This window comes from Ictidomys tridecemlineatus, chromosome 5 (genome assembly GCF_052094955.1).
Source record: "Ictidomys tridecemlineatus isolate mIctTri1 chromosome 5, mIctTri1.hap1, whole genome shotgun sequence".
In the NCBI taxonomy this organism is placed as follows: Eukaryota; Metazoa; Chordata; class Mammalia; order Rodentia; family Sciuridae; genus Ictidomys; species Ictidomys tridecemlineatus.
In genome coordinates, this window is record NC_135481.1 from 14,879,300 (window position 1) to 14,893,652 (window position 14,353).

At 37.0% G+C, this 14,353-nt stretch overlaps 1 pseudogene; it reads left to right on the forward strand.

The window, feature by feature from the left end:
- Positions 1-13,331: 13,331 nt before the first annotated feature.
- On the forward strand, positions 13,332-13,976 carry LOC101976672 (methylglutaconyl-CoA hydratase, mitochondrial pseudogene; annotated as a pseudogene).
- Positions 13,977-14,353: the final 377 nt, after the last annotated feature.

Sequence of the window (14,353 nt, forward strand, 5' to 3'; positions counted from 1 at the left end):
GCTGTCATGCATAACAAATTAGAATAAATAAATAATTTTTTTAAAAAAGAAAAGAAACTGCTTCTTGTTTATGTGATCCATGTAATATATTTTTTCCCGTCCTTTCATCTTCAGTTTGTGGATGTCTGTCCATGAGGTGAGTCTCTTGGATTCAGCATATTGTTAGATCTTGTTTTTTAATCCAATACACTTGTCTGTGTCTTTTGATCAGTGAGTTTAGGCCATTAACGTTCAAGGTTATTATTGAGATATGATTTGTATTCCCAGTCATTTGGGTTTATTTCTAGATTTTAATTTGAATTAATTTCTCCTTTGATGGACTATTCCTTTAGTGTAGTTCCTCCCTTTGCTGGGTTTTACTTTATTTTTTTCATTTCATCTTTATGAAATATTTTGTTGAGAATGTTCTGTAGTGTAGGCTTCCTAGTTGCAGATTCTTTTAACTTTTATTTAGCATGGAAGGTTTTTATTTCATCTTCAAATCTGAAGCTTAATTTTGCTGGACATAGAATTCTTGGTTGGCATCCATTTTCTTTCAGAGTTTGGTATACGTTATTCCAAGACCTCCTAGCTTTGAGGGTCTGGATTGAGAAATCAGTTGAGATCTGAATTGGTTTTCTCCCATACATAGTCTGATATTTTTCTCTCAGCCTTTAAAATGCTATCCTTATTCTGTATGTTATGCATTTTCATTATAATGTTCCTTGGTGTACGTCGGTTTTAATTTTGTACATTTGGGGTCCTGTAATTCTCTTGTATTTGATTTTCCATTTCATTCTTTAGGATTGGGAAATTTTCTGATATAATTTCATTGAAAATATTGGGCATTCCTTTGGTTTTTATCTCTGTGTCTTCATTTATCCCAATAAATCTTAAATTTTTTTTCATGTTATCCCATAGTTCTTGGAAGTTCTGTTCATGGATTCTTTTTTTTAAAATTTTTTTTAGTTGTAGTTGGACACAATACCTTTTTATTTTTTAATTTATTTTTATGAGGTGCTGTGGATTGAACCCAGGGCCTTGTGTATACTAGGCGAGTGCTCTACCACTGAGCCACAACCCCAGCCCTGTTCATGGATTCTTAACATCTTCTCTCCATGGTCGATTCATTTTCAAGGTTTATATATTTTGTTTTCATTGCCTGAGATTCTGTCTTCCAAGTGGTCTAGTCTGTTGGTGATGATTTCTATGGAATTCTATTGGTTTATTTCATTTTGAGGATTTCTGCTTGTTTTTGGTTTTTTTGGGGTTTTTTTTTTCAGAATCTCTGCCTCTTTTTAAATATTTATTTATATTTAGTTGTTGGACACAATATCTTTATTTTATTTGTTTATTTTTATGTGGTGCTGAGGATCAAACCCAGGGCTTCACACATGCTAGGCAAGCGCTCTACCACTGAGCCACAGCCCCAACCCTTTGCCTCTTTATCGAAGTGATCTTTCACTTCCCATATTTTCTCTCTGATTTCATTTCTTATACCATCCTTACTGCACAGATCAGTTTAACTGTATACATTCTGAAGTCCTTCTCTTATATTTCTTCCACTGTGGTATCAGTGGATTCTGTTATTGGAGTATCTTGACTGGTTTGGGATGATTTTTTTCCCTTGATTTTTCATGTTGTTTGTGTGTCTATCATCTAACAGTATGGATGTGAGGTATCAGAGTTTCTACCTTATGGACTTATAGTGTCCCTAAAGGTTTTCAGTACCTCACTGTTTAGGGGGAGACAAATAATAACAATAACCAATGCAAACAATATACAACATTAATCCAAATAGTTCCTCCTATGATGTCTACAATGTTATCTATCACAATAAATGGAAATTATATGATTAGTTATTGCCTATAATAAAAATAGCAAGTTTGCAAAAGTGTTTATAATATCAAATGGTAGACAGGGAGAGAACAGAAGTGATACAAGATGTGATGATTATGTGATAATTATTAAGGAGGAGAAGAAAAGAAAAAGTAAAAAAATAAAGGAAGAGTGAAAGAGAGAACAATAGAGATTGGCTATAAGCAGAAAGAAAAAGAGAATCAAGGGAAACAGGTAGGAGAAAAATATATACAAAGCAAATTTTTTTTAGAATTTTTTTTAGTTGTCAATGGACCTTTATTTTATTTATTTATATGCAGTGCTGAGAATCAAACCCAGTGCCTCACACATGCTAGACACGTGCTCTACCACTGAGCCACAACTCCAGTCCTTAAAGTAAAACATTTTAAAAAATTAAATAGTGGCTGGGGTTGTGGCTCAGTGGTAGAGCACGTGTCTAGCATGTGTGAGGCACTGGCTTCAATCCTCAGCACCACATATAATAAATAAATAAAATTAAAGTCCTTTGACAACTACAATAATATTTAAAAAGGGTTGGGAATGTGGCTCAAGTGATTGAGTGCCCCTGAGTTCAATTCCTGGCATCAAAAAAAAAAAATAATTAAATTAAAAACAAAAACAAAAGTATATAAAACACAACTAAAGTATACTAATCAAACATCCTAATTCACAAATAATCCATGAACAATAACTGGCTTCAAAAATGCTAGAAATGAGAAAAAAATATGAATATGTATAAATGTCCATGTACCATTAAAGTCAAAATTAAATAGAGAAAAAGAATTTAAAAAAAAAGATCTTGATGAAAAGTTAAAGAATTCTTTCTGTTGGAGTTCAAAAGATTCTCAGTTTCTCTCCTCAGCAGTTTTAGGTGGGATTGTCTGGAGCATGATGCTCCACCCTCCAGATTGCTCGAGTGAGAGAAGTGATCCCGTCGTGTCCTAGGCAGAGTTCTTGGAGGCAGGGTTCAGACTTGGGTGAGCTCCAGGTTCTCTGTTGAATGCCAGTTGGTCTGGAGATTTTAAATCAGCCTACCTTTTAGTGCCCATTACTTGCTGGTCCATGCTGAAAGTCTTTACCCCAGGAATCTCCACTGGATTCTACTCATATGGTGGGGAACCTAATACTTCACAGCGGCAGCAAAATTGTTCCTTCTTTTGTCCTCTGCAGGCCACCTGGATAGATGGCAACTTCTGTCCCTGCACACAAATATTGTGCAGGGAATCTTTCAGGTTTGCTAGGCAATGACCTTGATCTCTAAACACTCTGTACCCAGACATGCCTGGTGCCTTCCAAAAATGTGGGTTCCCTTAATTCCCTTATCCTCTACTGTGCTCAGGGGAGGATCACTCTGGCTGGTGCTTCCGACCCCTCTGTGGCAATGGCTGTGCCACTGGGGATTTCTTCCATATTTTATTATATCCAACCTACTGAGTCCCCAGTCTGTTTTGAATGTAGATTTAAATTCCAGTAAAGTCCCCTAGCTTTTTTTTTTTTTTAACCCACCTTGCTGAGAAGCTGTCTGTTTTCTATCTTGGTTTCACTCCATGGATAAGCCAAGAAAGCAGCCTCCTCTATTCTGCCATCTTGAAAACTTGTCTTTCATTTTAATATTCAGATTATACCATATTTGGCCCTGCATACTAGATTCTGTGTCATTTTGCATGTGTGTGTGTGTGATTGAACCCAGAGGTACTTTTGTAAGGGTCCGGCGGAGCGTCGGAGAAAGAGACAACACAAGAGACTGGCTCCATGCAATTGGCAAAAGGGGATTTATTGGGGATCCATTCCAGCGCGCTGGGGCTCCATGCTCACTCAAGAAGGGAGAGCAGCCCAGAGCCCAGAGCAGAGGTCAAGCAGAGCTTAAGTACACTTTCTGGAGCAGGCGGTGGGCTTTGCATACATCAGAACAAATCATCATGAGGCGAGGGAAAATTGAACAACAACTCTGAGACGTGATTAGCACATTCATTGGCGGGAACAGCTCGGGCAGGGGTGATTGGTCATTCCTAAGCAGGTTACACATTCAAACTGATTGGTTCGGGCCCTGTGACAAACTGCATAGGGCCCTAGGCTAAATGGCCAGTAGGGCGTTGTTTTAACTATCTCAGGAATTTCAGTTCTGGATGTAACAGAGGAACTTAATAATACCTAATCTTTTACATTCAAGCTTTCCAGCTTAGAAACTTTACCCTTTCACTTTACCACTTCTCCAACCCTTTTTATTTTATTTTATTTTATTTTTTTTGTTTTGAGACAGGTCTCACTAAGTTTCTGACACTGGCCTTAAACTTGTGATCCTCTTGCCTCAGCCTCCCAAGTCTCTGGGATTACAGATGGGGGTCACCACACCTGGCCTTTCCCTATAATTCCCGAATATCCAGAATCATCTTTGGTTTTCCTGCCCAGTTCTTGAGTCAGTCAATTCTCTGAAGAGCCTTCCTTTCTCTTTGTACAGAATGATATTTAGAAACCAAAGTTTAGGCATTTGGTGTGCTCATTGTTTTTGACATATCATTGCTTCTAGAGTCTCTCTCAGGACAGAGCTATGGAATGTACAGATAGATACGCACGTATACATGTGCTCACACACACCACACATACATTTACACCTATATTTATTTCTATACCTACCTATCTGTATTTTTAAGAGCCATGAATCTACACTAGTATGTTCATTTCCAAAAAAAATAACTATATGATTCACTTTAGTTCCCTCCTTTCCATATTTTTATCTCCTGTCTCTGATATGTTATCCTTATATTTACTTATTTGTGTCAACATACTCAATGTCTGTTTTTCTTTCTTCCTTCCTTCCTTTCTTGTGGCACTTGGGATTGAACCCTGGGCACTCTATCACTGAGCTGCATCTTCAGTTGGTTTTTTGTTTATAGTTTTTTGTTTTTTTTTTCCTTTGAGACTTGCCAAGTTGTCAAGGCTGGTCTCAAACATGTGATGCTCCGGCTTTAGCCTCTTGATTAGCTGGGTTTACAGGTGTGCAAAACCATACCTGGCAATTCATTCAGTGTATCTAACATCCCATGTTCATGGTCATTCACTCTCTGATGTGGTCACCCTTTACTATACTTACCTTCTGAGCCTCCACTCTAGGTCATTCCTCCACCAGGACACCCTCCTTAGCTTGCTCGGGCTCTGAACTCTTCTTTGGGTTTCCTGTACAGTGGATGCCCTCCTTACTCCACCTAGGCTCTGACTCCCCACCCTCAAATGGACACCTGCTGAGAGCCATTGCCAAGTAGGAATGACGCATCGAAATTTCCTTGCCAGTGTACCCCATGTTGCTTAGAGGAAGGATTCGTGGAAATGGACTTGCCTTGGACATTTGAAGTGACATTGCATGTATGTTTGAGAAAGGTGACCCTGCTCAAGGACCAGGGTGGATCCGGGTTTAAGGAGGATCCTACTGGATTAGGGCGGATCAGGTTTTAGGGAGTATCCCGCTCCTTGGGTTTAGGGCGGTTCCAGGTTTAAGGTGTACCCTGCTGGGAATAGGGCGTATCCTGATGCCTCAGGCACGCCTGCTCCCAGAGTATTTGGAGATAACGTGAATTTTTCCCCAGAACGTGTTTGTAGAGGGCCAGTGTAAGTTCAGGAATAAAGAATTGCTGTTTGAATCTACAAAGCTGTGAGTGGCTCGTGATTTTGTGCCCAGCCAGACTGCGGCAGACACCCTTTCCACCCAGTTTAGGCCCTAACTCTCTACACTGAGCTGCCTCCGGGGAGGCCTCTGCTCTCTCAGCTCAGGCTCTGACATCTATTGCTGGGCTTCCCCTATTTGGACACCTATTTCACCCTTGGAAACATCTTTCTTTTCTGGAACAAAAATTTCCAGAATCACCTGTGTTTTCCCTGCTTAGCCCTGGAATAAGCCATTTCTCCCAGGAATCCTAGTTTATTTTAGCATAGTTTTTAGAAATCAAGATTAAGGCACTTGGTGTACACATTGGAATACACCATGAGTCATAGAATGTACCATGTTGGACTGTCCCTGGTCATGTCTGCTTCCTTCCCTCTGCTCTAACCCACCATGTGCTGCTTCCACATAGGTGGCCTCTCACCATGCTTGGGTTCTGACACCCCATGTGGGGCTGCCTCCACAATGTCCCTCACCCTCTTCAGGCTCTGATACCCATGCAGGACCTCCCACCATGGATACGCTTTCCTTGCCCAGTTCAAATTCTGATTCATTGTTCTAACCCATGTGGCTGCCTCCCAGTTCCCAGATCTCCCTGTGTGGCATGTTTTTATTGGCCATTTATACATCTTTTATCAAGTGTCTATGTGAGGGTTTTTTTTTTCCCCCGTTTTAACACTGTTTTTCTTGGCTCGTTGATTTATAGAGGTTTTTTTTTTTTAATATATTCTGGATGGAACTCCTTATATTATTTTTAATACATTTATTTTTATTTAAGATAGAAGCCTTTTAGAACTTTATAGTCATGTATAATAGTGGAATTCATCTCAACAAAGGTACTTTTTCATTGGTTCTTTTTAGTTGTAAATTAGTAGAATCCATTTTGATATAATTATACAAGCATGGACTATGTCTTATTTCTAGTTAGGATCTCACTCTTGTAGATACACATGATGGTGAGATTAACTGTAGTGTATTCATATATGTACATAGAAAAGTTATGTGACATTTATTCTACTGTCTTTCCATTTGCTATCCCCCACACCTTCCTTTCATTCCCTAATGTCTAATCTACTGAATTTCTACTCTTCGTCTTTCCCTCATTGTGGGTTAGCCTCCACATGTCAGAAAACATTCAACCTTTGGCTTTTGGGATTGGCTTATTTCACTTAGCATGATAGTCTCCAAATCTATCCCCTTACTGGCAAATATCATAAAGTCATTCTCATTCTCTTTTATGTCTGAGTAATACTCCATTGTGTGTATGAATGAACAAATGAATATATATATCACATTTTCCTTAACCATTCATTTGTTCAAGGCATCTAGGTTGTTTTCATAGCTTAGCTATTGTGAATTGAGCTCCTATAAACATTGATGTGGCTGCATCACTGTAGTATGCTGATTTTAAATCCTTTAAATATATACTGAGGAGTGGGATAACTGGGTCAAATGGTGGTTCCATTCCTAGTTTTATGAGTAATATCCATACTGCTTTCCAGAGTGGTTGCATCAATTTGCAGTGCTATCAACAATGGATGAGTGTACTTTTTACCCACATCGTCACCAGCATTTATTGTTACTTATATCCTTGATAATTGCCATTCTGACTGGAGAAATATGGAATCTCAGTGTAGTTTTAATCTGTATTTCACATTGCTAGAGATGTTGAACATTTTTTTTCTTATATTTGTTGACCGATTGTATTTCTTCTGTGAAGTGTCTATTCAGTTCCTTTGCCCATTTATTAACTGGATTATTTGGGGGTTTTTGTTTATTTGTTTTTGGTGTTAAGTTTTTTGAGTTCTTTATATATCCTGGAAATTAATGCTCTATCTAGGTGTAGGTAGCACAGATTTTCTCCCATTCTGTTGGCTCTCTCTTCATGCTCTTGATTATTTTCTTTGCTATGAAGAAGTTTTTTAGTTTGATGCCATTCATCTATTGATCATTGGTTTTACTTCTTGTGGTTTAAGAGTCTTGTTAAGGAACTCAGTTCCCAAGCTGATATGTTAGGGTACTGGGCCTACATTTTCTTTTACTAGGTGCAGGGTTTCTGGTCTAATGCCTAGGTCCTTGATCTACCTTGAGTTGAGTTTCGTGCAGGGTGAGAGATAGGAGTTAAACCTCATTCTACTACATATGGATTTCCAGTTTTCCCAGCACCATTTGTTGGAGAGGCTATCTTTTATCCAATGTATGTTTTTGGCACCTTTGTCTAGTATGAGGTAACTATTTTGGAGGGATTTTTTCTCTGTGTCCTCTATTCTGTTCCATTGATCTTCCTTGCCTGTTTTGATGCCGATACTGTGCAATTTTTTTTTTAAGAGAGAGAGAGAGAGAGTGAATTTTTTTAATATTTATTTTTTTTTAGTATTCGGTGGGCACAACATCTTTGTTTGTATGTGGTGCTGAGGACCGAACCTGGGCCGCGCGCATGCCAAGCGAGCGCGCTACCGCTTGAGCCACATCTCCAGCCCAACTGTGCTATTTTTGTTACTATAGCTCTACATTATAATTTAAAGGCTGGTATTGTGATGCCTCCTGCTTTGCTTTTCCAAGGATTATTTTGGTTATTCTGGGTTTCTTGTTTTTCCAATGTATTTCATCATGGCTTTTTCTTTTCCCATGAAGAGTATCATTGAAATTTTGATGCGAATTGCATTGAATTTGTATAGTATTTTGGTAGTATGGCCATTTTGACAATACTAATTCTGCCTATCCAAAAACAAGGGAGATAGTTCCATCTTCTAAAGTCTTCCTCAATTTCTCTCTTTAGTGTCTGTAGTTTTCATTGTAGAGGTCTTTCATCTCTTTTGTTAGATTGATTCTCAGGTTTTATTTATTTATTTATTTTTGAGACTATTGTGAATGGGATGGTTTTTCTAATTTCTCTTTTGGCATATTTTCATTGAAGTAAGGAATGCAATTGATTTATGAATGTTAATTTTGTATCCTTCTACTTTGCTGAATTCATCTATGAGTTCTATAAGTTTTCTGGTGGAGTTTTTTGGTTCTCCTAAATATAGAATCTTGTGGTTGGCAAACAATTTAAGCTCTTCTTTTCTTATTTGTATCCCATTCTTTCTTTTCCCTAAAGTGCTCTGGCTAGAGAGTCAAGGACTATGTTGAATAGAAGTTTTGTGAAATAGAGTATTCCTGTCTTGTTCTTGTCTTTAGAGGGAATATGTTCAGTTTTTGTTTAGAATGATGTTGGCCTTGGGTTTATTGTATAAAGCTTTCACAGTGTTGAGATATGTTCCTTTTATCCCTATTTTTTCCTAAATGTGTGCTGTATTTTGTCAGATGCTTTTCTTTATCTATTGAGATAATCATGTGATTCTTTAAGTCTATTTATGTGAATTACATTTATTGATTTCCACATGTTGAACCAACCTTGCATCCCTGGGATGAACCCCACTTGATTATGGTGAACTCTCTTTTTAATGTGCTTTTGGATGTGATTTGCCAGTATTTTATTGAGAAAAGAAGTTGTGGGCTGGGGATGTGGCTCAAGCAGTAGCGTGCTCGCCTGGCATGCGTGCGGCCTGGGTTCGATCCTCAGCACCACATACAAAGATGTTGTGTCCGCTGATAACTAAAAAATAAATATTAAAAATTCTCTCTTTGTCTCACTCTCTCTTTAAAAAAAAAGAAGAAGTTGTGAAATAGGGAATATGTTCAGTTTTTCTGAAATAGGGAATATGTTCAGTTTTTCTGAACTATCTATGTTTGTTAAGGATATTGGTCTGAAGTTTTCTTTCTTTGATGTGTCTTATCTGTTTTGGGTATCAGGGTGATATTAGCTTCATAGAATGTGTTTAGAAGAGTTCTTTCCTACAAAATTTCTTTTAAAATACATGTGTTGAGAATGTTTTAGTCACATGGGGTCTTGCCTTTTATTATCTTAATGGTACTGAGGAACAAACATTTTTACTTTTTTTTTGAGACAGGGTCTAAGTTGCTTAGGAGCTTACTAAATTGCTGAGGCTGTCCTCAAACTTGCAATTTTGTTGGAATTATAGGCATGTGCTACCACATCTGGCATTTTTGCCCTTTATGAAGTCTAATTTTTGAATTTTTAATTTTATGGATAGTGTTTTTTGTGTCCCATTAGAAATGTTTGTCTACCCCAAATTTGGGAAAATATTTTCCTATTTTTTAAAAAGAGCTTTAAAAGTTTAGATTTTTAAGTGTGGGTGTATGATTCATCTCAACTTAATTTTTGTGCATGCTGTGAAACAGAAGTCTAGGTTTTTCTCCATATAGTTTTCTAATGCCATTTTTTTTAAAAAAGTTATACATTTCTTAATAAATGACAGATCTTTTATCAACCATCGACTGTCATATGTTGGGGAATTATTTCTAGACTCTTTGCTGTTCCATTGATCTATGATCTGTCAATAGGCCAATACTCCACTGTACTTGATTATGATAGCATAAGTCCAGTTGAATAAGTCCTCCAACTTTGTCCTTTTTTAAGATTGCTTTTTATTAGCCCTTCAAATTTCCATATGAATTTTAGTATCAGTTTGTTGATTCACTTCAATAAATTCTCTTGGTTCTTTGAGATAATATTGAATCTATAGATCAAATTGGAGATATCCTCTTTCTCCTCAGCTGCAGATATTTTCATTATGAACTGATATTTACTTTTACCAAATATTTTTTTTAAAAGAGAGAGTGAGAGACAGTGAGAGAGAGAGAGAATTTTTAATATTTATTTTTTAGTATTTGGTGGACACAACATCTTTGTTTGTATGTGGTGCTGAGGATTGAACCCGGGCCGCACGCATGCCAGACGAGCGCGCTACCGCTTGAGCCACATCCCCAGCCCTTACCAAATATTTTTAAAGAATATACAGAGAGAATGATGTGGGGGTTAATTCTTCATTATTGTGACAAAGTTTTAAAATTGATTTTCTATTATCAACCTGCTCTTGCTATTGGATAAATCCCATTTGCTAAATTTTAAGATTGTACACCACATATTTTTAAAACTTTTGAAATTTGTTGAGATTGGCTTTATGAACTGAAGGAAATGTTTCTGATAAATGTTACATGTATACTTAGGAAGAAAGTATATTCTATGTTTGGGGGTGTGATATTCCATAATTAACAATTAGATAAGTTGGTGGATAGTATTTACTTAGGCAATATCTTGTTTTTATCCCATTACTGAAAAAACTGAGCTGAATTTTCCAAATATGATTGTGAATTTGTCTATACTTTTATTCTGTTAACTTCTGATTTATGGACTTGGAACTAGGTTCTTAGCTGCATATAAATTTAGATACCTTTATGGTGAATTATTAATATGAAAATTTGTTGTTAATATGAAATTTCCCTTTTTAAGTAATACTTCTTGCCTTAAAGTCTACCTTCTCTGATATTAATATAATCTATGTGCTTTGTTTGGTTAGTTGTTTGCATACTATACTTATTTTTGCTCTCATATCTTTGTGTGTATCTTATACAAACTTCTCCTACTTATTTTTGCTCTCATATCTTTGTGTGTTTCTTATAAGCAGTATATAATTGGATCATTTTTTTAAAAAATCTGACAGTCTATGTTTTTTAATAAGTGGTTTCATTCACCCAAAATATGAAATAATTAAGTTGGATTTAAGTCTATCACATTGCTATCTGTTTTCTATTTTTCCTTTTTTTCTTCTTCCCTTCATGCTTTTTTTTTAAATTAATGACGGGTTTTAATATTCCATTTACCTTTTTTTCATTTTCTTTTTACTATCAGACCTTTCAGTTAATAATAGAATTTACAAAATGTATAAATATCACTTTCAGGGGCTGGGGATGTGGCTGAAGCAGTAGCGCGCTTGCCTGGCATGCATGCGGCCCAGGTTCGAACCTCAGGACCACATACAAAGATGTTGTTCCGCCGAAAACTAAAAAAAATAAATAAATATTAAAATTCAAAAAATAAATAAGTAAATAAATATCACTTTCACAAATAATACAAGAATCTTATAACAGCTAATATCCACTTAGCTCCACAAACATATTTCATTACTTTTACATATTTTATTTCCTACCTTTGTTACAAACCCCATAAACATCTGTCATGATAGAAAAGACTAGTAAAAAGTAGTTTTCTGTATTTACTCAGTACGATAACATGGGATTATTTTCTTTCACCCTGAATAAATCACTTTAGGATTTCTTACCATGTTGGTTTGCTAAGGATGAACTTCACAGTTCTTGTTTATCTGAGGACTTTTATATTTTTTCATTTTAATATTTTGAGGAGCTTTTTGTTGTTATTTTGTTTTTGCGCAGAATGCTAGGTGGATGGGATTTTTTGTCAGCTTTTTAAAAAATTTCCTTTCGGCAATTTAAAGATGTTAGTTATCCCATTGTCTTTCACTGTCCATAGAATTTTCAGAGATCAACTATCAACTTTATTGTTGTTCACCAAGAGATATTAAATTCTTTTTTTCCTGGCTGTTTTTAAGATTTTCTTCATATCTCGGGTTTTTAGATGTTTGCTTATGATACATTTAGTTATGGTTTTATTGTCCTGCTTGTGATTTGTGGAGCTTTTTGAATCTTTGACTTTATTATTCATTAAATTAAGAGAATTCTCAGTTATTATTCTGGGGATTTTGCTTATCTCTTTTCTCTTTCTCTTCTCCTTCAAAAATACCAATTACACATATGATAGACCTTTTGCCTGTGCCCCAGATCTCTGTGTTTTTTGACTTTCCATTATTTTCCCCTTTTGAGTTCAGTTTAAATATTTTCTATGACTATCTTTGAATCCAATAGTTCTTAATTTCAGATATTTCAACTTGCAGCTATAGAATGTCCATGATTCATATTTGAATATTCAAATTCTCTTCTGAAGTACTTTATCTTTTCATGTATTTTGTCAATCTTTTCCTCTAATTTAAAAACCATAATCATTAGAGTTATCTTGAAGTCCTTTCTCCAATATCTGATAATCTCTGGGTCTGCTTCATTTATTGTTTTTTCTCATGGTTACTGGTAGTTTTTCTTTTTCTTTTCCTTATTATATGCATGTCCACTGGGTTTTTGTTGTTATTTGTTTTGCTTTTGTCTACCAGATATGGTGGATAACACAGTGAAAGGGCTCCATACGATATTTCTCTGAGTGTTGAATCTTGATCTGGTAATGTCTACTTAAATTTGTCCCTCCTCATATTGTGTAATGCTAGGAGTTCATGGTCCTTAATCCTACTATTTGACCGTTTTGGAGTCTCCATTAAGTTCCTTAGGCAGTCCTAAAGGTTTGTAATTCTACATTTGGCTAAGCCTAACTCTGTATCCCTATTCCTGGGCAAACTCTTTGATCTCTGACCAGTTCTCAGCCTTTCAGAAACTCGTTTCAGCCTAATCTTTGCTGGAGTCTTCCCCGTATTTATATCAGGCTGCAGCACTGTGGGCTTTGGGCGCCCTGCAGGTTGGTCACACCTGCCTGGTGGCTGCTTGTCATGCCCAGCACCACCTGGGGGAGAGGCTGTCTGGTTTGTGCATGGCTGCAGCAGGCGGCTGGGGTGGGCAGTCTGGGCCCTGGGCTGGGCACCAGCTGCTGGGAATCCCTCCTGAGGGAGGGGAAACAGCTTTGAGGCTGAGATTAAGGATGAGCTGCAGGTGGGGCACAAGGAGGAAGACAACAGAGTTGGGGAAAACTAAAAGGGTTGTGAAGAGTGAAATAGCATATTGTTCACATCATTTAATTTTGACACATGCTTATGGAGCACCTATAATATGTTCACCAGAAGTGAAAATGAGAATCAAAGTGCTTGGAATAAGTAGAGCTTATAGCAAAAACTCATTTAGTAAAAATCTTATTAAAATGTTATCAAAAGCTGGGGATGCTTTAAAATCTGATTAAGAAAGTTTGAACGATAATAATTAGGAGTGAAGTCCCAGAGATATTCTGTGTTGGTGCCCCTTCCCTTAAGGAAAGGGCCAAAATGAATTCCAGTGAAGTTGGTCCTTTTGTCTCCAAAGTAAGAGCAGAAATTAACAACTTTGCCAATCTGCCATTGCCAACCACTGCAGCAATAGATGGACTTGCACAAGGTGGTGGTCTTAAATTGGCTCAAGCCTGTGATACAGGAGTAGCAGCTTCCTCTGCAAAAATAGGCCTTGTTAAAACAAAGTTGGCAATTATTCCTGGTGGAGGGGAAACTCGGTAATAACCACATGCCATCAGAATGTCCCTGGCCAAGGAGCTCACCTTCTTTGCGGGAGTCTTTGATGGCCAGGGACAGAACCAGGAGGCGGATGCTGTCTACAGAAAGACTCTTGACCTGGCAAGAGAGTTTCTACCTCAGGAAACTGTTGCAATGAGAGAGGCAAAATTAGCAATTAATCAAGGAATGGAAGTTTATTTAGTAACAGAATTAGCCATAGAATAACCATTTCAATAAAAGACAAACTTGAAGGTCTTCTTTCTTCTAAAGAGGAAAGGCCCCCTCACTATAAAGGAAAATAGGAAAAAAAATTAGTTTTTACAATGTCACTCTGATAAAAGTACTTCTGAAAGTAACTTTCAGATCCACTCTGATGCCTCAGCACATGGAATCTCAATGACCAAAGTAAAGAGCAAGTAACTCATATAGTGTGTTAAGCCTCTGGAATGGACCCATATGTGTACTTCATGCCAATGTGTATCGTGTTATAATATTCACTCAGATTTATAAAACTAGCAGTATATATTGTCAAAAACAAATTAACATTTAGATATGTGGGGCTGGGGCTATAGCTCAGTTGGTAGAGTGCTTGCTCAGCACGCACAAGGCCCTGGGTTCAATCCCCAGCACCACCAAAAAAATAAAAAATTAGGTGAATGTTTTAAAATAGTTCCTGCAT